Source organism: Tupaia chinensis, unplaced genomic scaffold (assembly GCF_000334495.1).
Source record: "Tupaia chinensis unplaced genomic scaffold, TupChi_1.0 Scaffold144058_1, whole genome shotgun sequence".
In the NCBI taxonomy this organism is placed as follows: Eukaryota; Metazoa; Chordata; class Mammalia; order Scandentia; family Tupaiidae; genus Tupaia; species Tupaia belangeri.
Genome location: NW_006203910.1, coordinates 263,805 through 274,895, shown reverse-complemented (window position 1 = coordinate 274,895; position 11,091 = coordinate 263,805).

The following is an 11,091-nucleotide window of genomic DNA, read 5'->3' as shown; positions in this document are numbered from 1 at the left end:
CATGCAGAAGGTATAGGTTATTGGCATAACTTCAATTTATCCTTTCTTGTTTATTTTTCCCAACAAAATGCAAGGTTATGTAAGCACTTGTAATTAATGAAGCTCCCTGTCTTTCTGGATCCTAATTACTGAACCTAGAATTCATCTTTTATGAAAACTAGATTCTAGCTTGTCCATATTTTTAGTTTAAGGTATTTTGTGAATCAATAAAGTGTGGAAAATAGTTGAGTACGGAAGGGAGAGAGGGGAAAGGGGAAGGGAAAAAACAGGTGAAAGTATGCTTAATTGGCAAAAAATGAGAAGCTATTTGTTGAGTTACAGAGCAATGTCTTTGGCTTGACTGGCATGCATAGTATTTGTGCTGGAAAGAGAAATGTTGTACACTGTATAGATGTAATTAAATATAAATAGCTAAATTAGTTAAAATACAAGAAAATAATAAAAATAAAAAAGAATTAATCTATTATGTACTTGCATCGTGTAACACTATATGTAACCTGTTGGTAACAAAGGCATCTCGTGTGTGTGTGTGTGTGTGTGTGTGTGTGTATTTGTATGTGTATGTGTTTGTGTGCACATGTGTGTTTAAATTGGCAAGATCCCTACATATGCCTGCTACTCTCTTGCTTTGGAACTTTAATTGGTTTTACAGGGTTTTTTTAAGTTAATTTTACATTTTATGTACTAAAGAACATTTGACAAGTTCTTCCCTCTAAATGAGCATGGCAGAAATTTGTAAAATTTAGCTTTCTTGGCTTATCTATATATTTAAAGACTGAAAGTACACTCTCCCAGCATCAAAGAGAGTTACGTTTGAGATTTGAGAGAGGCTTTTGGCCAATTGTCTACCAAAAGTATGTGATTTTTATCACTCAAAATTCACAAAGTAAGTAGCCCTGTTTCTTTCAGCCTTCTAAGGGCTCTCCAGGGCAACATAAAATCTTTTCTAGACTCTGATTTTTATGTGCTCCTGAAAAGTAAACCAAGGTGATTACATTAGTTTCAGATTTCTACTTCTGCGAGTACTTTCGTAGTAATTTTTGAATGTTCACAAAATTACACAAGGATAACAAAAGTGTGAAGTTTAACTTCACAGGACCCTTGAATTGTCCTATGCACTAGTTTTCTCCAACTTCTTTTACTTCCCAGTGCCCCGATTATGACACTGGGTTGTATGAAGAACCTGGACCATGACCCATGCAGTAACCATCTTGTGGCCCTTACAGAAACACCTAGACAATTTCAGAGACAGTATTTTTTTTTTTAGAAGTTTTTGCCTTAGGGCATGTGCACTCATCTGAGAGAGACAGACACAGTGAGAGGGAAAGTGAGAAATCACCCTCCGCCCCTGGGGCTGATGACCACACCACAATCACTTCTTGTCCATTCTCCTCTTGGGATCTGGGGCATGCTCACACAAGTACCTGGCATGATTTTCTAGCCACCAAGTCCAGTACTCAAACCACAGTCGGCCATGTGGATGTCTAGAAACGTAACTGCTTTGTCATCTCCTGGCCTCCAGAAACAGTGTTCTTGACATCACTGAACTGTGGAACCAATGTCAGCCACTGTCCTACTTCTAGACCTTTTATTTTATGAAGAAAAAGAAAAGAGAAGAAAAAAAAGAAGTCCCTAATTGTATAAGCAACTGTGTTCTAGAGTTCTGTCACCTGCTGATGACAAGAGTGATGAATGATACAACAGGTGTTTTAGGTGCTATCACAGGCTCCAAGAAATAAAGAAGAGGAATAATAGCGGTAGGGATCTTAGCAAGTTTTACCATGGGCTTCTGCTCTCACTTTGGGGAAAATGTCAGTCATATGATCTAACAGCTGCAGCATAGTTTAAAAAAATAGGCCCTGGCATATGAGGAATTACGGTGGAGTCACAAGCTGCCTTCTTATACACTTGTCAAGGTAGTTTTGGAGGTTTCACACAGTCAATAGCCCTGTTGGTGGTTTGCGGTGTACATTACATTGAATGTTTTCTAGATATCATGCCCATATTCTGGTTTTGGAATTCTAATTATATCCCATATTGCATTTTACCTCTTCTTTTCAGGCCTGTTTGCCAGCTTCTAGTCTGAGATTCATTTCTCCAACATTTTGACATCTGCTGTCAATCACAGAAGGAAAAAAACCAAATTATTTCTTAGAACTAAATGTTATAGGTTCTTCTGGTTCAAGAGAGTTAATTTACCAGACTTCTACTAAAATCCAGGGTTTATCTGAACTTGCCATTCCATGAATAGTAAGCAAATGTCTTCCCACAGAGTGCAACTTGGGACTGAAAGACGTCTACCACCTTCCATGAATCAAACATATTTAAAAATGAACATGAGGAAAATGAAGACTGATTACTGATTTCATCCTGTTAGTCACTGTCACTAATATTAAGCTGTTTGTATATGCTGTGTTCTCCATTTCTTGCTGTCATAAATATTTCACCCGATATTCAAAGCCAGTCCACAACCAAGTAATAACAAATGTCGGATGACACAGTAGGAAGATGCATGGAGATTTTAAACATGAATTCTATAGCAAAGTTTGATTCACATCTTATGATCACTCTAAAGAAATGATATTTATGGAGAAGTGTAACGCTGCAATGAGCACAGACATTTCAAGTAGCTGCCCATTCTCACTGGAAAAGGAAGAGAGCCCCAGATTTGGCTCTTTCCATACTCTCCATCTCCCTTCTTCTTTTTTTTTTTTTTTTTTAAAAAAAAAACACAAACCTTATTTCTTATTTTATTTACTATTATTATTTTTATTATTACTTTGCTATAGGGCACGTGGGTTCACCAGAGTGAGACACAGAGAGAGAGAGAGACAAAAAGTGAGAAAGCAAGCTGCCAGACCTGGGACTTGAACCACAGATGACTATGTGGGAGTCCAGTGCCTTAACCGCCATGCCACCCGGTGGCTCCATATTCTCCACTCAAGCATCACAAAAATTTTACTGCAAATTTTTGTTGTTGGTTTTTATTTATTTATTTATTTATTTAGAGAAAGTCTTGCTATAGAGTGTGTGTACCTGCCAAAGACAGAGAGACGGAAAGCGAGAAATCACCCCCTAGGGGGATGGCCATGCCGCAATCCCTTCTCCTCCATTCTCCTCCTGGGATTTTGGGTACGTATGCACATGTGCCAGCATGAGTTTCAAGCTTCTGAGTCTGGGACTTGAACTGCAGACGACCATGTGGGAGTCCAGCAACGTAACCATTACACCATCTGTTTGTCCTCTTGTTTAAAAAGAACTAAGCTTCATCTACTGCAGGGTTTAATTATTCTTCTTTGGGTCCTTTGTCACAGGGCCGGTCTTTGGTCAACTTTTTTTTGGGGGGGGAGCGGTTTTTTTTCTTTTAATTTTTTTTTTTGGAGAGGTTTTTGCTATAGGGCGCGTGTGCTTGCAAGACAGACAGAGAGAGACATAGAGACAGAAAGTGAGAAATCACCCCCACAGGGGGGATGGCCATGCCGCAATCCCTTCTCCATTCTCCTCTCAGGATCTTGGGCACACACACACACACACACACACACACATGCCTGGCATGAGTTTAAGCCACTGGGTCTGGGACTTGAACTGCTGTCGACTATGTGGGAGTCCAGTGACATAGCCGTTACGCTAACTGCTGATCCCCTTGGTCAACTTTTTAAACTGTAAAACCAGGTGAATTCTTCTTATTTATTCATTCTTTTTTATTATTTTCTCTACTTTGACTCACTACTTTCTAAGGATACTCAGAGAATTACTAGTGATGTCTTCCCTTCAGAAACTGCCTTTTTCTTTCACTGATCCTCAACTCAATCTTATTCATCAGAGCCCTGTTGAATGATATGCCTATGAATTACTGGGCGACACCTTCCTGAGAAACTAAAGGATGTTCAAATATCAATGACTGACAGCAATCTCATGTATGTTCTTTACTACATATCACATGTGCTTTTTGACAGGGGCTTTCAGAGTCATAATTCAGAGTAATGATTACTATGAAATTTCAGAATTTCAAGTACTATGTGAGGCCAATGGGGAAAGGTTTTTGTCTTTTTTTAATCTGAGCCATCTTCCCTGGCATTCCTCCGATCACACCATTCATTAGGTTGTCAGGAAAGTTATGATGTATTTTTCTATGCAAAAATGCATCATGACTTTTTGGACAACCTAACAGATATTGCTTAATTTTCCTAACATAAGATTGACTCAGCTTATCAGCAATCTTCTTGAAACAGGAAAGAGGCTGAGATATTTAGAGAAGAGTCATAAGAGCTTACCTTTCTTGACACTATTTAATAGTACTTATTACCGTGATTATTCTCATAATTGCTCAGTTTACTTAAAAAATAGGGAGGGATTGGAAAGTTGATATTTTTCTGTGGGACACTAAACTTGTCCAACTGTATTAATTATGATATTCCTTATTTATTTAAATAAAAATTGCTGCATTATGCAGCAATTAATGGCTCAGTAAATTGGAATTTAGTTTCTCTGAAATTTAATTTTCCCTCTTGAAATTCTCTAGTACCGCTTCACTTCTTCAAAAAATATTTTGTACAAAATTCAGATTTGTAAAAGTTTATTTCTTTTTTTCATGAGAGATGGGAAGAGAGAGAGAGAGAGGCTCACTCAACCTGGTCTTCATCTCAGCCAGCCAGAATCACTGGCATGTGCGTGCATGCCTGGTATGCACAGGGAGACCTCAGGAAACGAACATGTAGCATTCCCCTATCGCTTCAGCATTGTGGAGCACTGCATTACCAGTATACACTACAACTGACTCAAAAAGTATTTTGTTATGCATCTCCTGATATACGTTGAAAACAATGTGAAATCTACAAACAAAGAAGTGACTAAGACATCGTTGCTGGTCTTGAGAAGTTTGGTAGAATGAGGGAAATTGTCAGGTATGAAATGTATGATTTAATATTATAGAATGTGGTGACTTCTCTGATAGAGGTACATAAGGCATTGCTATGGATACTCAGGAGTTAGTTGAGCTTCTGTAAGCTGGCCTTAGCCAAAGACGGAAATGTAGACTGCTTCAAAATATCAGGTAGTGGGAACCAGCAGTTAGCGTAATGGCTATGTCGCTGGACTCCCACGTAGTTGACCACGGTTCGTGTCCCAGACCCGGTGGCTTAAAACTCACGCCGGGCGCGTGTGCGTGCGTGCCCAAGATCCCGAGAGGAGAATGGAGGAGAAGGGATTGCGGCGTGTGACCATCCCCCCGGGGGGTGATTTCTCGCTTTCTGTCTCTATGTCTCTCTCTGTCTGTCTGGCGAGCGCACGTGCCCTACAGTGAAAATCTCTCAAAAAAAAAAAAAATCAGGTAGTTAGAGGCAGTGGGACACAGAGAAGAAAGAATATAGCTTGTTTTGAAAAGAGATGGATTTATACAACCTCTTTGAGTCCTTAGTCTTCCCATTTGTATAATGGAGATAAAAACATCCTATGAACCAGCTTTTGTTTGTGTGTGTGTGTGGTCCAGGAAGCCCTGGTTCTTTTTTTTTTTTTTGGAGAGGTTTTTGCTATAGGGTACGTGTGCTCACCAGAAAGACAGAGACAGAGATAGAAAGAGAGAAATCATCCCCAGGGGGGATGGCCACGCCACAAGCCCTTCTCCTCCATTCTCCTCTCGGGATCTTGGGCACACACGCACATGCGCCCAGTGTGAGTTTAAGCCACCCGGTCCGGGACGCGAACCACGGTTGACTGCATGGGAGTCCCGCGACATAGCCATTACGCTAACTGCTGGTCCCTAATATAGAATTCTCATTCAGCGGGCCAGCAGGCGGCATGGTGGTTAAGGTGTTGGACTCCTATATGGCTGACCATGGTCCAAGTCCCAGATCTGGCGGCTCGCTTTCTCATTTTCTCTCACACTTTCTTTCTCTTTCTGGTGAGCACACATGTTCTGTAGCAAATTAAAATTAATAATAATAATAATAATGATACAGGTAAATAAATAATTCTTTAAAAAATGATTTTCATTTCTTTCAAAACATGCATCAGAAGCAAGTACTGAATTTTTGTTCAGATAGATCTTTCAGGGAATTACTGTAGCTCCAGCTTTCGGCCTCCATTTTCTCATACAATTTTAAGTATATGAAAGAACCGAAAATCATAGTCTTAGGTCATGGTAGGTAGGAGAAAAGGAATGATAGGGAGAGAAATGAGTGAAAAGTTTCTGAGATAGACAGAAGAGCATGTGTTAAATTGCCCTGACAGTAGGGTAAGTGAAAGTATGCGAAACTTTATATACTTTGGTAAAAATAAAACATGTCCTAGACTCAGTAACTTAAATATCTCCAAAAGGTTTAAATCTTTATGTTCTAGAGATTTGTGACATCATTTTCATCCACTGAAAACTCTACTCTTTATGATGTATAATATTTCTAAGGACTTTACCTTCATTTAGAAATGCTGTAAAAGGACTCTTAGTGGGTATATAATATTAGATGAGAAGGTAATAAATTAGAAAGTTATTTCTGCTAGCAACAACATATGTGAGGGGTTTTCAAAAAGTTCATAGAAATTGCATGCTACCAAAAAACTATGTGTGCATTTCAAACATTTTTTGCACCCAAATAAACTCTTACTTTAATTTATTTTTTCCACGCTTTTTGAAGTCCTCTTATAATGTGATATATACAGAATTCAAATGTTAAAACATAATGTATATTATGGAAAAAGTATAGATGGATTTCAAAGTGTTTTTACACCAAAATAAACATGTACTTTAACTTCATTTTATCCAAGAAGTTCTTGAAGTCTCTCTCTCTCTCTCTCTATGTGTATATATATATATATGTATATATATAGGGTGTATATGCTACTAATTTGGTAATAGGAGAAGTTGTTAACCAAACAATTACTGCTTATGGAGCTGAGTAGGGTATCTCTGGGGACAAATAGAAAAGTCAGTCCCTTGCCCTGGGCAGAAGGTCTGAGAATTAAGAAATAGTTCAGGTCCTGCCTATGTGTACATCTAATTGAGTGGCTAAAGTTTCCAAAGAACCACTTAGATGGAGCAGCTTGAAGGACTACTGTTGCCTTGCAGTTCTACACAGCTACCTATTCACAGAGCTACTTGGACTTTTTCTGCTATCTGTAGATGATACCTTTCATCTCTAACAGTACGTGAGCCCAAAGAGCTGATCAAATAATTTATGCTTTTCCCTTCCTATCTGATTCTCTGAGTCAAATAGATGGAAAAAAATTGAGGGACAAAAAAAGCACTTACAGTCTTAATTCATTTGTGGCTACTACAACAGAATACTACAGACTGAGTAATATTTTTATAATTAAAATACTCTAGTAATAATGATATTAATTCCTTCATGAGGGCAGAGCCTTCATGACCTGGTCAAATCTCAATAATCCCATCTTCCAGTACTGTTAAAATCGTAACTACATTTCTACGTGAATTTTGGAAAGGAAAAATATTCAAACTATTAGCACTTACACAAGCCACAAATGTCCACTTTAGTTGTTTACTCTTTTTACTAGCTTCAGGATAAAATGATCTGCCATAAACTTCAGTTAAGAAACTGATTAAGACCGTGAAATTTGACTTCAGCATGATACTAAGTCAAGTTGTGTACCTGTTCTGTTGCTGGTGGTGGTGGTGGTTGGGGAAGGGGACAACAAAGGAAGGAATCCAGCAAGGAAGTGTACTTGCCACTACAATGTGTACTAGGCACTGCAAAAGACAATTTCAGTAACATAATAGAAACATATTAGAGACTATACCTACTCCTGATCTGCAGGGCAAGTGAGGAAGAAGCATGATGCCTCCGATGACTTTTGGGCATTTTCACTAAAACATCAAATTGTGACTGCATTTATAGATTCTAACTATCATATATGATGACGTATCCAAAACCAGGAATCTTTTACACATCCAATTGTTACCCATCCCAGCTACTGGAAGGAAAATTCAAACTCACCCTCCTGAAAGTGGACTGGGAGAGCTATCTTTGAAGAAACAGTTGTGATCCTATCTTCCCAGGACCAGTGAAAGTTTTCTAACAGTATAGCTCAAAAGAAGGTTTCAGGGAAATGATTTCATACTAGAATTGTCTGAGTGAAAGGATGTTAAGGTTCACTAGCCCACACCCTTTTCTTGTTGAGTCCTGAAATCATCTCCTAATCAACCAACAAATTCCTTTTTCTTTATCAAAGGGGGTACCGTTCCAGTTTTTAACCCAATCTGCTACTCCTGTGGCAGGTGAATGTTGTGATATTTGCAATTTCTGTTAAAATAGCTCAGAGTAGACAGGAGGATATTTTGTATATGTTACTCAGGTTAAACTTCAAGTTTAAAGGCAGTTGGTTTTTCAAGTGAAACAGATTATTAATGATCATCAATATTAGGGCAAGACTACTGTGAACTCCAGAGGCTAGCCTCTTTCAGGAAGGCCAGACTTGAGAGCCAGCTCTTTCAAATTGCTTCTGTTGTTTTATTTCAATCAACACCCGAGGCTTTTACTAATTAGCATACAGAATGTAATAAATAGGCTTTTATTGGTGGAATTTATTTCTTGTTAATTAGTATGATGGATTGTTAGAAATAGGTTCTTTCTGGAGAAATTAAAGGCATTTAAGATACAGATATGAGTACCAGCCAAAGTATTTTAAAGTCTCTCTCCAGACTTGATGAAAGGATTTGGAATCCAGTTGGGCAATACCATCAAGCTGATCCCAAACGGTTTTGCTTGCTAGTGGTCTCAGATTTAGATGATTTTCAGTTGGCCGATGTCAACTACAAAGACAATAAATTATGCCTCTAAGAATAGTGTTTTGTCTGCCAGGAGTTTCCCTTCATGCAAAGTAGTTATAGAAGCACTTAAAGGATAGGGAGCTAAGACTGTATTCAGCTTATAAAACACATTTGTTTTGGGCTTAGTGCCTGTTTTCTAAGGCATATTTAATTAACACATGTGTGGCATAATTTTGTCTTAGACCGGCTCTCATTATAACCTGGTAGTGACGTTTAGAGAAAGCAGCTAAACCTGGCTCACCTCACATTTGCTTAGTGATCATGTTACTGGCAAGCTAAGTCTGTCTGCTTCTATTCGTGGTTGATGAGATAAGAGGTGAGGCTGGAGAAATAGGGAGTTTATTTCAACAAGCGGGTTTTAAAAACAGCCAGCAAACCCTACCAAACTCTCAGAAAGCGCAAGATGTTCTCAGTATTTATAGATACAAGATAGAAGCACTTGCAAATCATTCCTCATAACAATCAATCAAAGTCAATAGCTTCCCCCTGAGTAATCCTCCTGATTCTTGTTTTACTTCCTATTACCCATTCCTGGTTTCTCATCTGACGACGCCTCAAACAGCTCTTCCATGATTCAGCACCTGGTCAAGTTGTTCACATTAGAGGCCTTTCTTCATTTCAAAATGGCTGCAGTTTGCTTAAACTTCGAGCTGGCCTGCTTTGATCATTCTTTTCTACAAAAAAAATAACCTAAGAGTCTTGAATGATCAAATTGGTTTAGGTCAGTTTGCAACAAAGACTTCATAGTTGCTTTGAGTAATAACTGTGAAGGAAAATCTTCACACAGACAGTAGAGAGGAGCACCAGGTATGATTTATTTGTGACCTCAGTCTCCTTTCCCACATTTGGTGAGTTAATGCCTTTAGGGCTAGTGTATCAGAGGAAGAACAAAGTTCAGAAAGTGATTTTTTTCCCCTACTTTCTCTGTGTATTTTTAATTAAAGACTTTGAGAAAGATGAGTAAGATAGAGGTGTATTTATGTTCAGAAATGTGCTAAGTATCATAGATTTTCTGCTGCTCTGTTCTCTCTGATTTAAAAACAGGGAAAGAATATTCATAAAAAGTTATATGAAACAGTAATCTGGTTTTGGTTTCCAGGAGAAAAATGTGGGTGTTGGCTGGCTTGAGGAACAAGATATGTCCTCTGGACCTACTGTAGGATCGTTGCTGGGCTTGGGAAATGGTTTCTTAGAGAAGACAGTTGTTACATTTCATTTCATTTACTTTCAAGTGTTTAAGGATCAGATTGAAAAATAACTCTCATTAGTAAGAAAGGGATGCTGGAACTTCTAGACTAAGTTAATCTGTCATATCTTGACCAAATTTCAGATAGGAACTGAAGAGATGTGTACGTAGGAACTCAGACACTTCAAACCAAAACAAAAGACCCTGTAGGTCATAGGAAACTTGGTTAGTTCTATCAAAAACAGTAAATGAAAACAAAATTAAATTCTTCAGTCTTGCTCATCTCTACTGTGAATAATGATATACTCTTTCCTGCAAGTGAAGATCTTGACCAACAGTCTATGAATATTGCTTGAATATCACTCACCTATTGTTGCCTTCACCATTTATTTCCTATTACCACTTTCTTCACTTCTTTGTAGTCTAAACTCTTAAGCAATTGTATTTGCATTTTCTTTCAGTTGTGTTAGTTTGCATTTGTTAATATTCCTTTGACTTTTCAAATATAGTTGATTTTTCTTCCCAGATTAGATTATGGGCTACCAACTCTATGTAATATTTTGTTTCTATTTTATTATCAAAGGGTCTAGAACTGGTGTAAAACTATCGCTTTGAAACAGAGTATCAGGATGTTAATTAAGATGACTTATGTAGCCTGATATAGGTTATTGTAATTAGAAACAAAACAGGGATTAAAAATTAGCCAGTGACTCAGATTTATAGCTCCTGATCTCCAAGTATCTTTTTGTTCTTGTTTCTTTTCTTTAGGTCCAGGTTAGGAAAAAAAAAAAATAATGAAAGTAGAGATGAGATGGGGAAGAACACATTGTTCATGGCCTACTTGGCATTGTTGAGAGAAGGAAACTCCTTTATAGAATGTTTTGGACCACTGTTGGCAGGATTGGCAGATAGTGAAGATTAAGTATAGGGAACCAGCAGTTAGCGTAATGGCTATGTTGCTGGATTCCCACGTAGTCGACCGCGGTTCGTGTCCCAGACCCGGTGGCTTAAATCTCACGCCGGGCGCACGTGCGTGCGTGCCCAAGATCCCGAGAGGAGAATGGAGGAGAAGGGATTGCGGCGTGACCATCCCCCCTGGAGGGTGATTTCTCGCTTTCTGTTT